A 23,707-nucleotide genomic window follows, 5' to 3' on the forward strand; every position below is an offset into this window, starting at 1 on the left:
TTAGGGTTAGGCTGAAGCTACCTTTTTTTTCATGGAAGAATTGCACAGACAGCCTGAGTAGAGGTCTTGGGTGTTCACTCTTAAAATGCAGATTCTAGTTCTAACTCTGTTGTTGGCTAATCATGTGAACTTGGATAATTCTCAACTTTTCTCTGCCTCCATTCTATCATCTATAAAATGGTAATAATAAAGTCCTTTTACTTTAAGAAGAACTCTGTGTTGGAGACACATTGAACAGTTAAAAAAATAAAAGGTTATGCTGTGGTGAGGAATGTTTTAATGTTCTCAGTATTCCTGCATTGGGATTACTTTGCATGTAAAACAGTTTCCCTTGTCAAGGAGAAGAGTCCCTTCAATATGTGAGACAGAGATGAAGGAAGAGAAAGTGCCAGAAGACATTTGGGTTATGTGCAATGAGGAAAAGGGGAGAAGAGAGAACTCTTTGGTGAATGGCTTCAAATTTTCAATATGAGGCAAAGGTCTCAGCTGAAGTTGTGGGGCAGGTGTAGGCAAGAAACATTTGACAAAGATTAAAAATGCTTGGAAGACTAGTAGTAATGACTGGGAAAGTGAATCAATTAGGAGGGTATAAAAATATTGCCTTGGGGAACAGCTAGTTGGCACAGTGGATAGAGCACCAGCCCTGAATTCAGGAGGAATTGAGTTCAAATCTGACCTCAGATACATAACACTTACTAGCTATGTGACCCTGGCAAGTCACTTAACCCCATTGCCTAGCCAAAAATAAATAAATAAATAAATAGATAAATAAATAGAAATATTCCCTTGCCATAGTGAAGGTGCAATTGAGGTAATATTTTTTAATGTAGTAGATACAGTCAACATGTTTTCATCATGTATACATACATATATATATATATATGTATATATATATATATATATATATATATATATATATATATATATTTGTGTGTGTGTGTGTGTATTAGAAGACAAACAGATTGTTGGAGTGATCCAAGGTTGAGACTTGGCAGGGCAAGAGACTAGAGAGAAGAGGTGAAGGAAGTAAAGAAGGAGGGAAGGAAAGGAGCACTTATTAAACACAAATTATGTGCCAGGCATAAGAAGTGTATTACAAATATTGTCTCATTTGGTTCTCACAATAACTCTGGAGGCAGGTGCTATAGCTATAATTGTCCCATTTTAGAGCTAAGGAAATTGAAGAAGGCAAGGATTAAGAGACAATGTCAAGGGTCACACAGATATTAAGTGTCTGAATCTGTATTTGAACTGAGGTTTTCTTGACCCCTTGCCCAGTGCTCAATCTGCAGTGCCTCCTAGCTGGGAAGAAGAAGAAGAAGAAGAAGAAGAAGAAGAAGAAGAAGAAGAAGAAGAAGAAGAAGAAGAAGAAGAAGAAGAAGAAGAAGAAGAAGAGAGAGAAGAGAGAGGAGGAGGAGGAGGAGGAGGAGGAGGAGGAGGAGGAGAGGAGGAGGAGGAGGAGAAGGAGAAACAATCCCTATGTTTAAGGGGCACACATTCTAATGGGTAGACATCATGTAAATTACTAGGTATATGCCATATAAATATATATTTATGTATACACATACACATATACATACACATATATGTACCTATATACATATGCATATATGGCACATACCTAGTATTATCCAGTAATCTACATGTTTAATTTATTTGCATTAATTAATTTACATAATATATTTATTTATTTGTTTGTTTGTTTGTTTGTTTGTTTGTTTAAAGGTAATCTCAATGAAGGCGCTAGCAGCTGGGTAAATGGGAAAGGGTCCTAGAAAAGGCAGGATTTGAGCTGTCTTGATGGAAGCCAAGGAAGCTAAAAGACAGATTTAAAGAGGGAAAACATTCCATGCATGAGGGCAGCAAAACAGGAGATACAAGTACTGTGGGTAAAAAGTAGACCAAAGTGAATGGGTAAATAAAGCAGTTAAGTTCTTAAAATATAAAGACCACTGAAAAGGCAATCAAGAAGACTGGGTTCCAGTCCCAAATTCTGTCAGTTATTAAGGATGTGACCTTGAGCATTCATTTTACCTTCATGGATCCTTAGTCTCCTCATCTATAAATTGAATGGGTTTAATTAGATTATCTCTTGGTCCTTTCCAGTTTTAACCTTCTGTGATCATAAATCTGCATGATGACACCTTGGCCTTTTTCAGTATTAGTCCATCTACATAATATAGAATCAAATTATTTTAGCCCTACATGCCAACAGGGGATAAGAGTAATGTATTTGGCTTTGAGAAGTTGGCCATTTGCCTGATGTAAATATGTGTGTGTGTGTGTGTGTGTGTGTATGTAGCCTATATATGTATATGTATGTATGTGTACATATACACACAAATATTTTCTTCTTGACTCCACAGTTGCAAGATATATATCTCTATATCTGTATCTAGCTATCTATCTATAAACACATATTTTGCAATTGTGGAGTCAAAGAGAAGAAAAAGAGAGACAAGATAAGAGAAAGGAAAATATATATGTGTGTGTGTGTGTATATATATACATATATATGTGTATATATATATATATGTATAAATACACACACATCAATTGGAGATAGATGATCAGAAAATAATCATAATTACCTCATAATAATATAGTAGCATTGGTGCTATCAATGTTCATAGCTTGATTTGCCATGACCTACTTCCTTTCACAGATTATTATTCTCAGTAAGGAACTAAGCTGAAATGATTCATCAGGACTCAAAAGCTGGTTAATAGTGGAGGTTTTTTTGCACTCTGATTCTTCATAATTTCAAGGGAGATTTCTCTCTCCTCTGTTCCCTCCTGCTGCTATGCAAAAGACAGTGTTAATGAATCTACTCTTTTTGACTTCAAAATGTGAAAGGATACAATGACAACCCTGCTATTCTTGGCACATACCTAAACTTCTTCATCTCTGAAAGGCAGAATGGTGAACAGTTTAGAGGAATTATTTTCATATATTTATAGGAAATTTAAATTATACTTAAGACATGACATAGACTTGACTGGGAATGGAAAACACAGAAAAGAATAGGAAGAGATTTCTCTCCTATTTCTATTGGGATCTAGAACATGTGGAATCTTGAACTCCAAAAGAAAATGCTGAATCCAATAACAAGACACTAAGGACAAACAATGACTTGGAGTCAAATGAGTGCAAGGTGATTAACATGGGGGAAAATATTCATAATATGTGGAAAATTGATTTTAAAATGAATTGTAGATAATTATTAAATTTCTAAATGCATTAATTTCTCTAGCAAAGTTTGGGGAATGTTTGCATCTAATTGCATGTGATGGCTTATACTATTATAAGATTATAAGATACTATATATAAGAAAAAATATCAAACTCGTGTAAGAAAGCCACGGGGCCATGTGGTTATAGATCCCTAAAAAAGAAAAGATCTTGTAAATCTATATCAAGTAGTATAAAGACTTTAGATGGGAACTGGACTTGTGCTTCTATTTCTATAAGGAATTCCAGGGAATTTCAGGCATTCCAAATTTCCTCTATCGATTCAGGGTGATACCTTTACTAAAATGTATACTTTTAGAGAGTTGCCTTGAGCATTGAGAGATTAAGTAGCTTGCCTAAGGTCCTACAGCCAGCAATGCATGAGAAGTGAGACTTCAACTCAGATCTTCCTACTTTAAGGTCAAACCTATTGAATCTACCATTTTGCCTCTCTAATGACTTTTGTGGGTTCTAAAATGCTCTAATCCCCTGTGTAAATCTCCACAATTTGATATTTATTTATTTATTTCCTTATTCACTCATACACTTTATGTATTTATTGTTCTGTCTAATCATTCATTCATTTATTTATTCATTCTTTAATTATTTATTTGCTTGTTTGTTTGTTTATTTAATCTAAGGTTTCCCTACCTTCCCAAGGCTGGATAGTCAATAGTATTCATAGGGTATTTCGTATGCTCCATGTCCAAACTGGGCTTGTTGGCCCCTTTTTTAATCAAGCTGCAGGGCCCATCCCCCAGAGGGCATTATTTGTGCCAGTCATTGTGGATACTTAATCAGTTTTAGGCCTAATACAGCTCTGTATTCCCAATTTCAAGCTGTCTACAACTCTCAGGCTCTACTTGCCGAGATTACAGTTGTTTGCCATCACTCCTGAATGTCATTTATTTTAAAGTATTTTTTAAAAGAATAATCTAGTTTCATATTGAAACATAAAAAACATTTTTATTTTAGTTGAGCTGAAACCAAGGCAAAGCTTGGCTCCAGGGTCCTGAATTTAAAGGGTGATAAAATCACACATAGCACGTATTATTTTGGCATTTTCATCTGATAGATGGGACAAGGAACCACCACACTCCCATGTAATTTCGTTAGCACCATGGTGCACAAGGGCTTGTAATGCCATGGGTGTCTTGGAATACATCATTTTCATTTTCATGGGACCATATGTCATACAACATATCCAAGGTCCAACAACTTTCCTTAACCAAATACCTTAGTTTTTCTTACCCTGTCTATATATACACACCACACCACACCACACCACACCTATCATTCATCTCTATTTCTTTACAATAATGACAGGTGAGACTTAGTACAGGTGGGAGGTAAGGCCTGTGGTCCCCCTGCCAGCGAGGAAAAATGAGAGCAGTGCTTATAGCAGTGTCATCAACTTACACCAAGGGAATTCTTCCCTCTCTGACACTGATGGCCAAAACACATATATATCCCACACCTAACACAATAATAAAAAGAAAAAGCAAAACTTTTAATATCCATTGTCTTTATGGGGCACGTATATCCAGAAGACAGCATCAATTTATGGGGTCCCTCCTTAGAGGGTTTAAGAGGATGAGTTCCTGTCACTTTTTCCAATTGTAGTTTGTGATGCCCTGGGCACAAATGTTGCTAGTTATAGTTCTGAGGTTCCATTTTTGTCACAGTGTAAACTTGTGAAGATTTTCCCAGCTTTGCAAAGAAAACTGGCCTTTAATATGCTACATATAATAAAATAGATCCCGCATCAAAGTCAGACCCAATACCTCATCAAGGTGTGCATTTGTTCCAAGACTATGTCAGGATAATACTTGCTTTGTTTGGTCCTACACAAATGAATAACCAGTGACTGGGGGCGTAGATATAGATTTTCTATCTTTTATCTGAGAAGCAAGTTAAGTTCAGAAAGGTTCATCATCAGGTTGGTTGTAAGGGAAGGGCTGCTTTAAATACAGCATCTCACCAAGAACATGTGTTACGGTATAAGGGGATCATTATCTGTGTTGGTGGAGGGTAAACATCTACTTGGCACTAAATTGCTAAGCAATTTACTAATATTAAGTCATTTGATCATCAGAACAACTCTAGGAGGTAGGTGCTATTATTATTCTAATTTTACCGACAAGAAAACTGAGACAACATAGCCAATAAATGTCTGAAGCTGAATATGAACTCAGGACATTTCAATTCTCCTGCTCTATCTGCTGTACCACCTAGCTGACCTAGGTGGAGGCAGTCCCTAAACCCATAAAATCATATGTCTTTGAAGTGTCTAAATGAGAAAAAAGGAAAAGAATGATAACAACATACTTACATATCACTTGTCTGCTTACTTCTTTTATAAACATATCACTCCATTTCCCATTCTGTGTCTTTGTGTTGACTATCCTCCATGCTTAAAATGATCTCCCTTCTCACCTTCTTCTCTTAAATGTCTCTAGTTTCCTTCAAAACTCACCTGAAATGCTGCCTCGAACAAGAACTTTTTCCTTGTCCTCGATGTTTCATGCCTTCCCATCTAAGGTTACTATGTATAAACTCTGTACATATCTCACACAGTTACTTATGCATCCATTAGAATATGTCCTCCTTGAGGACAGGGACTGTTTTTACATATTTTTGTTCGGTTTGTTCAACTATTCCCCAACTAATGTGCATCTCCTCAATTTCCAATTCTTAGCCACCATTTAAATCCAATTCAATTGAAGGTCATGGCATCATCTTCCTGATGTCATGGTCCTCTTTGAGAACGAAAAATAAGCAACAATAAGAATACAATGAATCAGTTCACAACTCTACCAACAATGCATTAATGTCTTATTTTTCCCACATTCCCTCCAATATTTGTTGTTTTCCTTTTCTAGGCCAATTTAATAGGTATGAGGTGCATTTCTCCAATCAATAGTGAGTTAAAGCACTTTTTCCATACAGCTATTGATAGGTTTGATTATTTCATCTGAAAACTGTTCAAATATTTTGATCATTTATCAATTGGGGAATGGTTCTTTTTTTTCATGAATTTGACAGTTCTCTATAGGTTTGAGAACTGAGTCCTTTATCAGAGAAACTTGCTTCAAATTTTTTTCCACAGTTACTATTGCTAACTGCATTTCCCTCAATCCTATTTACCCCCCCATTCATTCTATTCTCTCTCTCCTTTCACCCTGTGCCTCCTCAAAAATATTTTGATTATTACTACTCCATCCCCCAATTTGTCCTCCCTTCTACAGCACCCCCTATCCCCTCTCCCCTCCTACTTTTCTGTAGGGTAAGATAGATTTCTGTACCCAATTGAGTATGTATGTTATTCCCTCTTTGAGCCAATACTGATGAGAGTAAGGTTCACACAATCCAACTCACCTCTTTCCTCTTCCCCTCCACTGTCAAAGCTTTTTTTTGACTCATTTATGTGAGATAATTTACCCCATTTTACCTCTCCCTTTCCCTTTTTCCCAGTATATTCCTCTTTCATTACTTAATTTTGTTTTTTTTAGATATCATCCCTTTATATTCAACACACACCTCTGTCCTCTGTCTATATTTACTCCTTCTAACTACCCTAACAATGAGAAAGTTCTTATCAATTACAAGACGTATCTTTCCATATAGGAATGTAAAGTTTATCCTTATTAAGTCCCTTATGATTTACCTTTCCTGTTTTGTTTATACTTATTTTTTTGTATCTGAAAAAATATATTTACAGTGTTGGCACATATTTAGTGCTTAATAAATGCTTCTTCGACAGTTAATTGATTTCATACAAGGGCCAGATTTGTTAAGTTTGCAGAAACTCCTCACATAAGACGCCTTTAGGATAGTGTGGTTGGCTTACTTAACTAATAGTAAACTACATAGCGAACATCTCATTCACTGGCAGGAGAATATTCTCCAATGAAATCATAGGTCCCTGATATACTGATGTATCAAAAAAACATATTATTAATCATAGAACAAATTTTCCTTAACATTAGTTATGTATTTTCCTTGTATATTTTCATAGCCTTCCATTTCTTTGTTGTATATATTTCATTCAAACAGATTGCAACTTCTCATTGCCTTAATTAGGACTTTATGATTCCAGGACTGAAAACAAACAAACAAACAAGAAGAATCAACAACAACAGATCATTTTAAAAACTACAATAGCCACAGCAGCAGCAACAACAAAAACTCATGACCTTAAGATAATAAACCTCCTCAAATTAAGGGAAGCTTAAGAAAGGAAACATACAACTAAGTCATTGTTGAGCCCTTTCTTAAAGACTTCCCAGTGCTGTAGAACATACCAGAGTTTTAGGTTTTCTGGGAAAGCTTTTGATCTAGGATCACTGAGATACCTTAATGAGGCCCCGAAGTAGGATCTGATTAGAGTATATTTCTCTGTATGGATAACATTTACTTTACCATTTTAAATGATATTAACATTTCTCCTCTTTTGATAGAGAATTTCATCCCTTTTTCAGCATGTAGTTACTTTTAAGTAGAAATAGCAGTAGATGAACAAAAATGTGTATTCCCATCCACATCCTGTCATTCTTCCAAACTTAGCTATACTTCATCTATCATTTAAGAAATTTACTTGGTTCCACCATCCTTTTAAGATAGTTTCCTACCGCCTCTTCCCCATTTGCAATTCAGATTTTTATATGTTTTTCACATTCCTCTGCTTCCTGTACTTTATGTTCCAGCTAAAACGGGCTTATTTGCTGTTCCCATCCATACTAGTGCATCTTTTGTCTCTGTGAAATTTCATGCTCTCTCTTAATCTCCACCATGTAGAACCCACATCTTCTTTATAAGTTCTACTGAAGTGTCAGATCTAAAAAGAAGCCTGCCTCAGCTTCTCAGCTGTTAACAACACCTCCAATCAATACACATATAGAAATTACTCTAAATTCTATTCATATACTCTATGTATGTTTTGTATTTAGTTATTTGTATACATTTTTTCTCCTTCAATTGAATGCAATTTCCACAAAAGTAAGGTCTAATTTTTGTCTCTGTATCCGTAGTGCCTAGAATAGTGTGTGGTACATATCAGGTACTAAGTGCTAATTGAATGAATGATAGAAACAAAAACAAAACAAAACAAAAACACTGCAATGGAGCATATGTACACTATGAAGATTGGTGCTAGAAATTATTATTTTGAGTAAGATTAAAAATTTTTGGAAGGAGGAGAGGGTTCAAAAGACTTGAAAAGCAGTTTTAACCTTATTGCTACCCCAAAACAAGGGAATATGAAAAAACTAATAACCACAACAACTTATGCCTACTTTTCCATTTTTCATCATCTTGAGAATAATTAAGCACATGCTTGATAGAGTTTTAAACTAGGATAAGCAAGCTCTTTCAAATTATGTCCTATGACAGGTGGCATTTTCATAGTCAAACAATGATTAAAAGGTTACATATCACACTTTATTTCTTCTTTGTTGACTTCAGAAAAAAAGTATTGTTTATTAGAGGAAAGCTGCTTTATTGAAACTAGCATCTTCCATAAATATGTTAATTTCAATAAGATAATTTGAAAGTTGTAATTAAAGTTGTAAATATAAAGTTGCAATTGCAACTGAGAAGACATTTTTCAGTGTATCTCTGTTAATTAAGCATAAAACAAGAAGAGATATATTCACCAAAGAAGGTTATAACTGACACTGAGAATGCCAAAATCAAAGTCCAAATCAAATAGAGGATTTTCTTTAATTGATAAAGTCTTCCAGATGCTACTGCTTCCTTATGTCATTGTGCATGGAACACTGCAGATTCTCCAAATGAGATCATAATCACTAAAAAAAATGAAACTTTCCCTACTGGAAAATAAAGAGGATGAATTATATGATGCCATTGCTGCTACTAATGGTGATGGTGATGGTGATGATGATGATGATGATGATGATGATGATGATGGTGATGATGATAAAAGACATTGAATTACCAATTAAATCTGCAAAGTCCTTTACATACATTCCATCCTTGACCTTCCCAACATCTCTGAGGTAGGTACTGTTGGTTACTATTATCATTACTGTTTTAAGCATTAGGATACTGAATGCCAGTTGCTTAGACTCTGATATACACTTAGGTGGAAAAAACAAATACCTGGTTCATATGACATTATATATTGGACAGTCTTTGCAGATGTAAATGGATTGAGTCCAGGACTGAATGAAAGAAAGATAATAAGGTTGATTTATTTTTGGAAATTGCATAAGCCTTTTAGTGACTCCAAGCTCTTACCTAAATGAGACACATCTTTTTAACGTAAATATTTGCCACTGGGGCTATGTGGCTACTAGCAATAGAATGCCATAGTTTCCAAGAAATTAAACTTATGAAATACACAAAAAGCAATATGTGTGAGAATTTGTAGTTGTAAATTGGCTGCAACATATTACCAGTGAGGATTTACAAGGAAATAACACCAAAAAATGTTATCATCCAGATATATGAATAGAAAAGAAGATGGGTCAATCATCGATCAAAAGCAGGGGGGCAATTAATCAACATCATGTATACTCTACTTGTGCCAATAAAACACCAAGAGATTTAGAGAAAGACCTTCAGAATGTTGGATGAGCCCTTTGTTTTTAGAAGGATGTGGGCAAAAATTACACAAAATTGGGGAAATGTATAGTTAGTAATTTGTACAGAGTGAAGGAAACATCTATACCAATGAGGTCACGAATCACTGAAATATCACAATACTAAAATTGTGTCTATATTGTAAATTTCTCTTTTGTTAATTTCCTTTGGTTTCATTTTAAATGATTGTTATAAAGTTTGTACTATATCCATAATGTAAGAGTTCCATTGTTGTTCCTATAATTGTTCTTTTTAAAATATTGATTTTGAAATAGAAAATCTGAAGTTAAGAAAACTTGAGCATGTTTTGACACTTTCTATGTTTTTAAAAAATTAGCTTACATACCCTCATCCATTTTATTCATGTATATGTATCCTCATAGGGACTCCTTGCAGGTAACGTTTACTTACATTGATTTCCAAAAAAAATGCAAAACAAAAAAACAGCAAAGCAAAAAATTTAAAAGAAAATCAATGTAGTCAATATTTACTGCCTTTGTCCTATAAATGAAAGTCCTTGGATTAATGCAAAGTAATTTGATAATGTTTTAACGTACACAGGTGCGTAAAAGAGTTGGTTAAAAGTTGCACAAAAGATTAAACAAACCGCATTAAACAAGCATGACATTGGAAAGGCAGCTAGGTGGCAAAGTAGATTAAGTGAGGGAGCCTGGAGGCAAGAGTCATCCTCCTGAGTTCAAATCTGATTTCAGACACTTATGAGCTATGTGACCCTGGGCAAGTCACTTAACCCTGTTTGCCTCTGTTTCCTCATTTATAAAATAAGCAGGAGGAGGAAATGGCAAACCACTCCAGTATCTTTACCGAGAAAAACCCAAATGGGGTCACAAAAACTTTGACATGACTAGAAACAACTGAACAACAACAAAAATGACATTGGAAGACAATTATTTTTTGTAGGTATATATGTACATATATCTACAGACTCCGATGCTCACTTTTCTCCAGCACCAATCTTTGCTCACTTTACTCTGTTTTTTAGCTCCTTAAACCAGGATTTCCACTTCAGGTAAAACTTATCCCTAACATTAAGCTGTTCTGAACTTAGTTGAAAGAAAGGCAGAGCAATCCCTAAAGCTTATTTTTGTCACTTTTCATAAATTGTTTCCTGGAGTTGATCTGTCAAAGGCATGATTGCTACATTCATCTTTGGTAATAAACCTGCATAAAATGCTGGCTATAAAATAATTTCCTTTTACTGTTCAGTAAATTGATGCAATCTACATTGCAATGCATTGTGTTGCTGAAGGAGGCTTATAAGACCATGTACTTTTAGAACTGAGATTTTCACCATTCTACTGAGCCAAACTTGAATTAAAGCATGAACTTATGTCTCATCACAAAGCATTCCCCCAGAAGTGCATTTGATGGAGAATCAAGGAATGTATTGTTTAGCTTGGTAGTTCAGGTCTTTTGTCTGGGCAAACCTCTATCTCATCTTCCATTTGCATCCCTGATCTTTGTTCTTTTCTCATTACTTACCCCTATGAGCTCATTCCTCCCATTTTTCTTCTGTTATAACACTCTCTTTCAAGCACAGAATATCCACAGATGCCAAAATATTCATGTGTTAGAATGTTGGCTATACTGACAAAGCAAATGGTTTTACATTTTTCTTGTGGTGTTCTATTCTTTTTTTTGGCTATTGGTAGAATGGTGGGAAAGTTCCTACTACTTTTAAGGCAGCCTTTCTCTGCTATTTATGCCTGAATGTGGCAGAGTTATTGTGAGCTCCCTGATGTAGATTCTAAGTGGTGTGTTCTGTTTCTGGCCTCCAAAAAGAAGCATCAGAAGCCTAAAAGGCAAGCCTTAAAAACTACCTCACATAATGAACTAAATTGGCCTCTCTCTCCCCTAGATTGTGCTGCAACAAACATTATATATCTGTGTTCTGACTACTGTTTAAAGACTCATATAGCAGGACAGACATTTTCCTCTTCTTTCAGAAGTTATTAAAACCCATTCAAACAACAGGCAGCTAGATGGCACATTGGCTAGAGTGCAGGGCCTGAAGTCAGGAAGACTCATGTCTCAGCTCAAGTCTGACCTCAGACACTTACTGACTTTGTGACACTGGGCAAGTCATTTAATCTTGTTTGCCTTAATTTCCTCAGCTGTAAAATGAATTGTAAAAAGAAATAGCAAACCACTCCAGTGTTTGTTAAGAAAATCTCAAATGGGGTCGCAAAGAGTCAGACATGACTTTAATGGTTGTAAAACAACAACAGGAACACTAGGGAAGTTCTTTGCATATCCATTGCAACAGATTTTCCCTTACCAATTGGTCAAATGGGGTGACTGTTGGAATTCTCACTAAAGTAAAGGCAACCATTGTCATTTCTGCAATATTTTATAATTTATATATATTTAGCTAATTTTGCCTGAGTATATAAAAAGTATCTGACAGCTACATGAAAAAAGCGCTGTTATGTATATATGTGATCTTCAAAAAAAAACTTTATTTCTTACTGTAAGTGGCTTATTTATTCTTTCTCCATATCTCAGGTTGTACCTTGCAAATACTATATATTTATTTTGTATTTTAATTGATGTATTGTTTATGGTCTACTAAACGCTGAAGTTTGCATGTAATGGGGCTACATGTATTCTGATCATTCTTTAACTACCCATGTTCAAACTAGCATTCTGCCCTTTAAGCTTTACTTTAAAAAAAAACTTTATTCATATTAGAATTTTATAAAAATCTACATCACAAATCCCTTTGGAAGCTGTATGCTATTTTCTAGTAAACTGTTTTGCAATTTATTTTACTTCCATGATGTGGTTTATTAGCCTAGAAATGAAATTTGTAAATATCAAAGCCTAATTATGCTTCCCTTGTTTCTCTCCATTTAGGCAATTTCTAACCACTCAAAAAATTAGTTAATAAGTTGGGAAAGATCAAGTTCATGTACCAAATAATATATTTTTCTTTGTCATATCACTTAGATGACATGAGATGTTTACTCATCTTCCTTTCCTTTTTTATTCTTTTTTTGCTTATTTACTTCCTTCATAAAAATGAGAATATGAATAATATTGCCTATCAAGTTGGAATTTTTTATTTTCCTCTAATGCTGCTTATTTTCTATGCTAATACATTTCATAAAAAGATCCATAATACTCTGAATGTTTTATATGTTGTTCTGAAAGCCAAAGCTTTTAAAATGTTTGTATGCCAAAATAAATAAAATGCAGTATTTTCTTAAAGGGTAGAAAGGTGTCTGTATTTTTATTACAGCCATTCCATAAATCCTTATTGTGAGCCAATACTATGGGCAAAAATAATGTTAACAATAATAATCAAGATGGTTTAAAAACTAGCTTTGATCTAATTTAGTTGTGAATGTTCATTAATTTCTTGGAACTAATAAGGCTTACAGTTTGTTAAAGTGGCCAGTATTTCTCCCACAATTATTGGGATACACTTTTGCTGTAGAACTTCAAAGTGTGCAAAGCAATGCCTTTTAGGAACTCTGGTATAGGTACTTTTCATGCACCTAGGAGAAGCATAATCTGGACCTATAGAAGATTGTTTTAAGAATAAGATTCCACTTCTCTAGCTTTCCTGAGGAGTCAGCAATAGTCTCAGAGCTAAATCTACCATTTAGAATATGTCTTCTATTGTTTCACATTCTTTATTCCAGACATTATGAGTCTAAAGTGTGAAGTGCAAATGAGAATATCATTACCTATACAATTGGAGCAGATTCATATAGGAGGTATAGAATAAAGATAGGGGAAGTCTGCTTATGCGATGGACCTTCTCAAAAAAAAAAACGTTTTGTTCTCCCTATTGCCTATCTTATAAAATGTGAATGTCTTAATCTAACTCATGATACTGAACCTTGTGTTATTCTTATTTGTGTATCTGTTGCCCCCACCTACACTAGACTGTAAGTACTTTGAGGGCATGGATGGCATCGTTTTAAATCTTCTTATACTTGTATGATAGATGTTTGCTGAATTGAGTTTAGATGAGGAGTTTTGATATATGATGGAAATGTTGGTGGAAAATGAGAGTGTGACAAATGAAAACATTAAAGGAGATTGCAAGGAATAGAGCAATATCTGAAAGAGGCAAAGTTTTTTTTTTTTGACACCTAAAAGCAAAGATCATAATGGCCTCATTCATAAAGGACAGAAAGAAGAGATGCTTGGGACCAAGAACAGTGAAAATTATATGCGTTTATGTGAGATGTCTATATGCCTAGTATTATATATAAATGCATATATAATTATGATTACTGACATTTATATGGAGATTTTTTCAATGCACTTTACTTCACATTATATTATTTAAAATTCACTGAGACGGAGACAGAGGCAACATTTCAGGCTAGTTCAAACCACTACTGTCACCTTGATCACAGTCTTCCCTCAGATATCAGTGAAGATAGCCCAAGACCCTGAAGCCGAAAGACTTGGGAAAGGCAATGCTTTCAGCACAGTACTTTTAGCCATGATCTTTGGAAGCAAGCCTTATGGAGATGTAGTACTCCTGTAGGTACTACTGAAGGCCCAGAAAAGAATGTTCTTACTGACAAAGGACTTTAAAGAATATCCATTAGCATCTACTTTGTCAAGGTACCATAAGCATCATGGGAACTTTTTATTTGACTTGTAACTGAAACTTTCCAAAAGTATTATCTCCCCCATTAAAATGTGAGCTTCTTGAGAGCAAGGATTGCCTTGCTTTTCTGTTTGTAATCCTATTGCTTGGCACAGTGCTTTGCACACAGAAAATGCTAAATAAACATTTTTTTTAAAGCATTCATTCCTTCTTTCATTCATTCACAACAACTCTTAAGGTTTTTACAGGTAATTAGGTAATTGCTGGATTTGGAACTAGGAAAGTTTAAGTTGTAATGCTGCCTCAGACACTTTCTTGCTATGTGTCTTTGAGCAAGTTACTTACATGGTATTATCCTCAATTTGTTATGGTGCTGCTGCTGAATCTGGTCTTACTGTTTTAATTTATACACATAAACCTCAGCATTCAACTAAAAGGGTGCTTTGCCTTGTGCTTGGCAAAAGAGGGTGTTTGATAAATGCTTATTGCCTTGACTTGTTGACTTGCTTTGATTGCCCAGGATTATCAAAATAATTTCTCAGTTGCTAAATCTAGCTAAATCCCTCTGAAATGGTCATATCCTTGACCTTGTCATCATCCTACAATGTTTCACATCTATGTTCATGAGCTCTAAATTGCTTTCTCTGATCCTAGTATGTTTTCATCCTGCCTCTCTCTTGGTATTTCAACTCATCTGCAATCCCTCCCATCTTCAGTTCTTTTCTAAGACAAGACCCATGTACTGTCTTTGTTTTTGTCCTATTCCTAGATCGACTTTCTGTTCAACTCTACACTTATTTCTTCTCCAGTCTCTTGTCCCTTTATCCTATCAAAAAATAATGCCTTTCCACACCCTACTCTTGGACTATTCCCATCATGCACTGCTTTTGTTCATATTTACGTGCTGCTGAACAAAGCTAGAAAAAAAATCATGAAACCTTGCTTACTGTGGCCCCTACAAATTTATGTTACGTAAACATAATTTCAACTGGGTCCTCAATTAGGCAAGGTAATATTTTTGCAACTTCCTAATTAATTCATTATTCTACTTATCACAGTACTTTTTTCCAATGCTTTCATGTCTCCTTAAATGTTCCACAACTCCCTTCTTTACACCCACTCAGTTAAGAAACACTTCATATTTCACTGAAAAAAATTGGGACTATTTACTGAGAATAGCTCCTTCTTCTCCCCTGTTCCTTTTCATATTACCCAGACCTTTTCTGCCACTATCTCCTCCTTCACCTCTGTCTCACGTAGAGAAGCTGCCTTTTTTTCCCCAGCAAGCTTAACGCTTCTATATGCACAAATGATCCTAATCCATCCTGTCTTCTATAAGAGATTGCCGACCTACATTCTCATTAATCTTTAATTGCTCCTTGTCTACTGGTTATTTCCCCAATGCCTACAGACATGCTCACGTATGTCCCATCCTCATAAAACTTCACTTGATGCATTAGTTACCACTAGATATCATCCTATTCTTCTCCCTCCCTTTAATGCCAGAACTCTTGGAGACCATCATCTATGAAAGTTTTCTCCTCTTCCTTTCCTCTCATTCTCTTCTTAACTTTTTGCAGTCTGATTTCTGACATAATTCAACTAAATTTGTTGCTCTCTCTCTCTGAATTTACTAATAATTTCTTAATTAAAAAATCCAATGGTCTTCCCCTTACTCCTCATTCTCTATCTCTCTGCAGCTCTTGAGATTCTTCATAATCTTCTTGATAGTCTCATCTCTCAAGGATTTCATGAAAATATTCTCTTTATTTTGTTCCTACATATCTGTTCATCTTTCCTCAGTCTCCTTTGCTGGATACTGATCTAGAATATACCTGTTAAAAATGATTCTGTCCTCTGCTCTATTTTTAATCTCTCCATACTATTTCACTTGGCAATCTCATCAGCTCCCATGTTTTCAATTTTTATCTCTATGGTGATGACTCTTATATTTACTTATCCAGGCCTAGACTCTCTTCTGACCTCCAATCTCACCTCTGCAGTTGCCTATTGGAGATTCTGTAGACATCTTGAACTCAAAATAGAAAAAAAACTGAAGTCAATGTATTTTCCTAAATCTCATCCCCCCAGAAAAATTTTCATTATTACTCTCAAGGGCACCACTATCCTCCCAGTTACTGATGATCTTAACCTAGGTGTCCTCTTTGACTCCTTGTATTATTGACTTCCCACCCTATCCCACCCCTTACTTTCATATCTCTTACACACCTTCTTCTCTTGCCTGTTACTGCCACTGCCTTGCTTTATTCCCTTATTGCATCATAGCAGAACTATTAAAATAGCCTTCAGTTTGGTCTCCCAGCCTCAAGTCTCTCTCCACTCCAGTCCATCCTTCATTCAGCTGCCAAACTGCAGATCTGGTTATATAAGCTCACAATTCAATAAACACCAATGGCACCTTATTACTTTGGTGATCAAATATAAATTTTTTTCATTTTCATAGCTGTTAAAAATCAGACTCCTTCCTACTCTTCCAGTATTCTTCTATCTTACTACACTCTACTATATAATCTAGTAACACTGGTCTCCTTGCTGTTCTTCATAAATGACCCTCTGTCTCTCAACTTCAATTATTTTCACTGGCTGTCTCCCTTGCCTTGAATGCTTCTCATCTCTGCCCTCTGTCTTCCTTCAAGTTCCACCTTCTATAGGAAACTTTATCTGATCTATCTTAATCTTAGTACCTTACCTGTGAGATTATCCCTAATTTAACCTGTATATGTTTTGTTTGTGCATAATTATTTTAACATTATTTCTCCCATTAAACTATTTGGGTCTAGTGCAGTGGATAAAGCACTAGCCCTGGAGTCTGGAAAATGTGAGTTCAAATGCTGTTTTAGGCAATCATTGGCTGTGTGACACTGGGCAAGTTACTTAACTTCAGTCTGCCTCAGTTTCCTCATTAGTAAAAGTTGGATTATGATAACACCTACTTCCCAGGGTTGTTTTGACCATAAAACAAGATAGTATTTTATAGTACTTTGTAAACCTTAAAGTGCTATAGAAATAATGTTACTGTTAATTCCTTCAAAGCAGGGATTTTTTTTGCCTATTTTTTGTATCCCCAACATTTAACACAGTTTCTCAAGCAAAACAGGCACTTAAATTGCTAACTTACTGATTGAAAGATTAACTATGAGAAGCAAGGAAAATGATAAATACAGAAATCCATAGAAAGACTTACATAAACTGATGTAGACTGATATAAGTAGACCAAAAAAAGTATACACAATGATAAAAAAAAAATCAAAATGGAGAGAATTACCACACAGCAATAAAAATGAGAATTATAAAATTTTCAGGAAGAAACTTGGTCCCAATGAAGAGATATAAGAAGACATTTCCTCTCACTCTTTTGCAGAAGTGGGAGATCCAAAATTACATTTTTTTTTACCATATTGATTGGTTTTCTCGATTTAAAAAATGTTTCTTTTGAAAAAAATATTTGCTTTTTAGACATGGCTGAGCTGCGGGGGCAAAGGATTTAAGGGAAATGTAGTGGATATATAAATATACAATAACTTCTTAGTACATTGGTCAAATCTTTCAAATTTTATGTTTAGTGAAGTTGAAGGTCTACATTGGTAGATGATGTTTCCTCACCTGGTAGTTTCCTATAATAAATCACAAATCCATTTCAAACCCTTATCTTATTTTGTATGTGCTCAAATTACTAGTAGGTGTATATACATGTTCACAGACCTCCCCTTATGGAGCGTCAGCTCCTTGAGAACTGTATGTGTTTCATCTTTGTAACTGTATCCTCAGTTTCTAGAGTAGTACCTTCTCCTCCAAGTCTGTTGGCTAGTATTTTACAGAAAAAAAAAATGATGCCATTCAATGTACTTTCATTTACCTTCTTCCTAACCTCCTATCTTTCAGGTGCCTTCTGCCATTTTCTCCTCTTTCATACCTGTTTCACATGCTAAAGTGGCCATATTCCTTACCAAGACAAATCTCTCTACTTGTCCAAATGATCCCACTCCATCCCATCTCTTCCAACAAATTACTCCCTCTTGCATCCCCACTCTTTGATTTACTTCCAGTCTCTCCCTCTCTACTGGCTCATTTGCTACTGTCTATAAGCATGCCTATGTAGCCTCTATCTTGAAAACAAACAAACTGTAACTTGACCTTTCCATCCCCATCCTCTGCACTTTGTAGCTAAAGGACTCAAAAAAGCCATCTACAGTAGGGATCCACCACTTTCTCTCTTCTGACTCTCTTCTTAACCCCTTACAATTTGGCTTCTAACCTTACTATTTCACTGAAACTACTCTCTCCAAAAGTGCTAATGATCTCATAGTTTCCAAATCCAATGACCTTTTCTAAAACCTCATTTCCCTTGACTTTTTTACACCCTTTGATACTGTTAATCACTCTCTTCTCTTTGGTACTTTCTTCTCTCTAGAATTTCAAGATACCATTCTCTCCCATGTTTTCCTGCTATCTATACAATTACTCTTTCTCTTTCTCCTTTGATGGAACCTCATTGAAATTACTCCTTCTAACTGCAGGTGTCCTTTAGGGTCTCTCCTGGGCCCTAGTCTCTTTTCCCTCTATGTTACTTCATTTGGTGATCTCATCAGCTCCCATGAATTTAATTACCATCTTTAAGCTACATGATTCTCAAATCTACCTTTCCTGCCCCAGTTAGGGGCTGATCTCCAATCTCTCATTTCCAACTGTGTTTGAAACATCTCAGTCTAGATTCTGGTAGACATATTAAACTCAATATGTCCAAAACAGAACTATTATATTTTCCCCTAAACCTTCCCCACCTCCTACCTTCCCTATAACTGTAGAGGACAACACCATCCTCCCAATCTCTCAGTCTGCCAACATAGGAGTCATTTCACCCCCCCCATTCCAAGCTGTTTTTCCCCCTAAGCTGTTTGCAAAAATAAATAGAATGGTTTTCATATTATTTAAAGAGAGACAATTTCTCACTTCTGATTAAAATTATTTTCTTCATCTTCAGTCCTATATATTTGAGAACCTGATAAAAATACTTGCTTATCACCATTTGTCTTTAGTGCTCTGTGCTCCATGAAATTGTTAAGAAAGGGGACATATAATAAATATTTTCCCAAGATTCTGTTTCTCAAATTACAAATGGTTTTTTAAGATTTTATTAGATTGTTAGAACTTGCTGGTGTTGCACTGCTTTTGCCTCTTTTTTAATAACAGCATTCATTCCAGCACTTTTCTGCATTGTTAAATTTTAATTTTTTGAATGTTGCACTTCTGTTATTAGATGAAGGGCTTTTTTTTTTTGCTGTTATTTTTGTTAAATGTGACAAGCAGTCAAAAATCTTTTAATATAATTGGTTATTTTTAACAACTGGTTAGAATATTTACATGAAGGCTTCCAAAATATCATTATTAGAAATCATTTAAGTATTGTAAATAAAAATAGCATCAGAAAAAAATTTTTCACCCATATTACAGGCACAATACCACTTTCAAATTTATGGTATGCCATAGATTTTTCCTCACAAATGCAATGGAGGGATACCAGCCTCATTATCAGGCTCATCTCTTGTGCCAAAATGTCATTGAAAAATTTCTATTTCTTCTTAGATTCTGCAAGATGTTCATGCATCTCACTGCTAAAGTCATAGTTAAACAAAGAATTTGTAAAAGAGCTAGATTAGTAAAAACATGATTAAATCAAAACACCACATTTATGCTGAGTCACAGAAATAAAAAATACAGCCAATCTCCATACTCAAATCCCTGGCTAAAGCCTGACTTCCTTTCACTTCCTTCACTTAATACATATCTCCCATCCCTCACCACCAGAGCAACAGCAGGGGTCCATAACCATTACTCATGACATTTGTAAGGGAAGCGAGTGACAAGCCACAAAGTGGGTGATTCTGCTTGTTTTACCACTGAGTAAAGACTGGTCTGGTTTTGAGGATTCTCTAAGCTAGTTGTTGCTGCTTCTCATTTTTAAGGTTGTTGCTATCAGTATCAGGAGCTATGCCCTCTGTGTCTCTGCAAATCTTAGTAAGAGTACAATGGTTGCCTCTCTCCAGTGACAAATGAAGTCTTCTGTATGGAGTTGATTATCTGCCATGACCACAAACAGCTCTTGCCCATAAAAGGTGAGCAAATTATTTGTTAAAATCTTCTGTGTGGGGAAAGTCAAACCTCCCTAAATACATCTCCCTGAAGTTCTGGTTAACATGCCTCTTTATTTTTCTACTTTAAGTTACACTTACCAGTTTGTGTTTTATATTATGTCTATATTCAAAACAATCCTGATCATGCTTGCACTGAAATAATCTAGAAAGTGCTCAGAATTGTCATTCCTTTTGTGCTATTTTCTAGCCAAAACTTTTCCAGGACTTTTTAATAGTGAGACTCCTATAAAAAAAAAAAGAAAAGAAAAGAGAGTTCTAAATTTTTTACCTCTGGCTTTGGTCCTCAACCCTTAACTGAAATTGCTTTTCCTGAGATAACCAATAATCTTTGCAGTGATAAATATAATTATCTTTTCTCAGGTCTTAATTTTCCTTTACTCTCTTAAACTTTTGACATTATTGGTCAAGTGTTGCTTGTGTATGCTCTCTTCTCCCTCTCTTTTCTTGAAACTGCTCTGTTGTTCTCTTCTAACATTTCTGCCCCCAAATTGAATGTTCATTATCCATGTCTCACTCCATATGTGTTGGTGTAACCTAGGGCTTTGTCCTTTGCACTCTCCTCTTCTATATTCTCTTAAGATTTTAACTCTCAAGGAGTTGACTATCATTTCTCTGCAGATGTCTCTTTAGCTTCATATCCAGTTCCAATTCTATCTTGAGCTCCAGGCTCATATGTCACTCTTCCTTGTGTGTGTGTGTGTGTGTGTGTGTGTGTGTGTGTGTGTGTATGTGTGTGTCTGTGTCTGTGTTTGTGTCTGTGTTTTCTCCTCACCTGGCTGTGACATTGTATACCAAGTGTCTAAAATCAAACTCATTATTTTCTCCTTCAAGTACATCTCTTTTCCTAATTTCCCTTTTTCTGTTGAAGGCATCACCATTCTTCCAGTTATCCAGCTTTTCAACTTAATAAACATCTTCATCTTTTCACCCACTTCTTCCTTCCTCATCTATTCAGTTGTGAAGTATTATCTATCCAGCCCCCCCCCAATCTCTAGCTACTGTTCAATTTTCTTCATTTGTACCATAGCCCCTTTATGTCAGGCCCTCATCACCCCCTTCTGGACTGTGTCTATATCCTACTAATTGGTCGACTTGACTCATATCTATTCCCTTGACAATCCATATCCAAAATGATATTCATGAAGAACCAATCTGACCTCACTACTTCTCAACTCTAGAAGCTTTCCGTGACTACACTTTGGCTCTAGGCTAAAATATAAACTTGTTTGGCACTTAAAGCCCTTACGATTTGCTTTCAGTTTCTTTCTACTTGGAGTATACCATAATTTCCTTTCATATTCTGCACTAAAAAATTTTTAAAAAGGCTTAGGTTGTTCATTCTTCAGGGGCTTTGCTGATTCCAGTTGTTAGTATAATCTTCCTGAAGTAATTTGGTTTTATTTTGTATGAATTCTTTATTTACCTGTAAAAACATATTAGCCTAGCAGAAAATTAGCTCCTTGAGGGCAAGAACCAATTTGCACCAATTGTACTGAAAAGATTTTTAACTGCTTGTCACATTTAACAAAAGTAACAGCTGTTCAAGGGCTTTTTGTTAAGGGTTCTCGAAACAGCCTCAGGGATCTTATTTTGAATTTTAGAGGTTTTAAAAAAACTTTGAGGTAAAAGGAGTTAAGCTAAAAGAACAAATATTTATGCAAGTATTTAGGAACTAATAAATTCATATAGGGGCAGCTACTAGGTAGCAAAGTGGATACAGTTCTGGGCCTACAGTTAGGAAGACTCAATTTTCCTAAGTTTAAATCTGGCCTCAGACACTTACTGGCTATGTGACCCTGGGAAAATCACTTGACCTTGTTTGCCTCAGTTTCTTTATCTGTCAAATCAGCTAGAGAAGGAAATGGTAAAGCACTCCAGTACCATTGCCAAGGAAACTCCAAACAGGGGCACAAAGAGTCAGACACAACTGAAAAAATGACTGAACAACAATGACTTGATATGGAGAGCAAGCAGAGAGTAGGTTGTGCAGGAGGGATTTTATGTATTCTACTTCCTCAACATTGCTCCCATTACTTTTCACTGGCCACCATCTTAGTGCAAGCCATCATCATTGGCTGATGAAATAGCCTCAGAATTGATCTCCCTGCTACAATTCTCTCCTTTCTCTAATCCTTTCTCCGTATAGCTATAACAGCATTTTTTTTCCTAAAGCAATCCTTGAGCAAGGCTGTTAAAGAAAAACCTCTGTTAACTGTTAAATGGAAGAAAACCCCAGGTCCAAAAAGGGGGACCTGGATTGAACCAAAGTCTGGTCACAGTTTACATAGACTATAAATGCATGTATTGTCTAAGAAAAAGAAGCTTGCAAGCTGGAAGAGTGAGTCAGTGTTCTTACCATTCAAAGAGGAGTTGTAAAGAGTGAGGCATTTATACTTTTTTAAACAAAAACAAAGAGGCAGCTAGGTGGCACAGTGGATAAAGCACTGGCCCTGGAGTCAGGAGGATCTGAGTTCAAATTTGACCTCAGACATGTAACACTCACTAGCTGTGTGACTCTAGGCAAGTCACTTAACCCCAATTGCCCCACCAAAAACAAAAGCAACAACAACAACAACGACAAAAATTAAACAAAAGCAGGAGTAAAGGTAGGAATTTGGGCAGATCCTAGTCAGGAAGCCCCATTACCAAGGGGCGGGGGGGGGGGGGGATCCAGGAAAAAAGGAGAATGAGGAATTCCCAGTGTCAGAGCCATGGTCCTTTGATACACAAATCAGAAGGCATTCTTAGGGATAAGCAGTCCACAATTAGAGGCTTGAGCACATACAACAAGATTAGGGGCTGTGTCCAAAAAACATAAAAAAGGATGTATCTGAGAGTCTCATAATCAACAGTTAGTCTCTGAAGTTAAGGACGTCTCTTGTAGGTCTATAAGCCACCAAAGGGCTTAGGGTCTGCTTTGCATGGTATATGCTTAATTGGCTTTAGAGTCAATGATTGTCTGTATGTCCAGCTGGGTTTACTCTTGGTCACCACAAAGGATTATTGGTATATCAAACCACTCTGCATCTTAGCTAGTACAGCCAATCCTCATACAGCCCTTCTCAGTTACCAGGATAACTGGGGACTCAAGCAAGTCAAGGTATCCA

This window comes from Phascolarctos cinereus, unplaced genomic scaffold (assembly GCF_003287225.1).
Source record: "Phascolarctos cinereus isolate Bilbo 61053 unplaced genomic scaffold, phaCin_HiC Scaffold_4;HRSCAF=312, whole genome shotgun sequence".
Lineage (NCBI taxonomy): Eukaryota > Metazoa > Chordata > Mammalia > Diprotodontia > Phascolarctidae > Phascolarctos > Phascolarctos cinereus.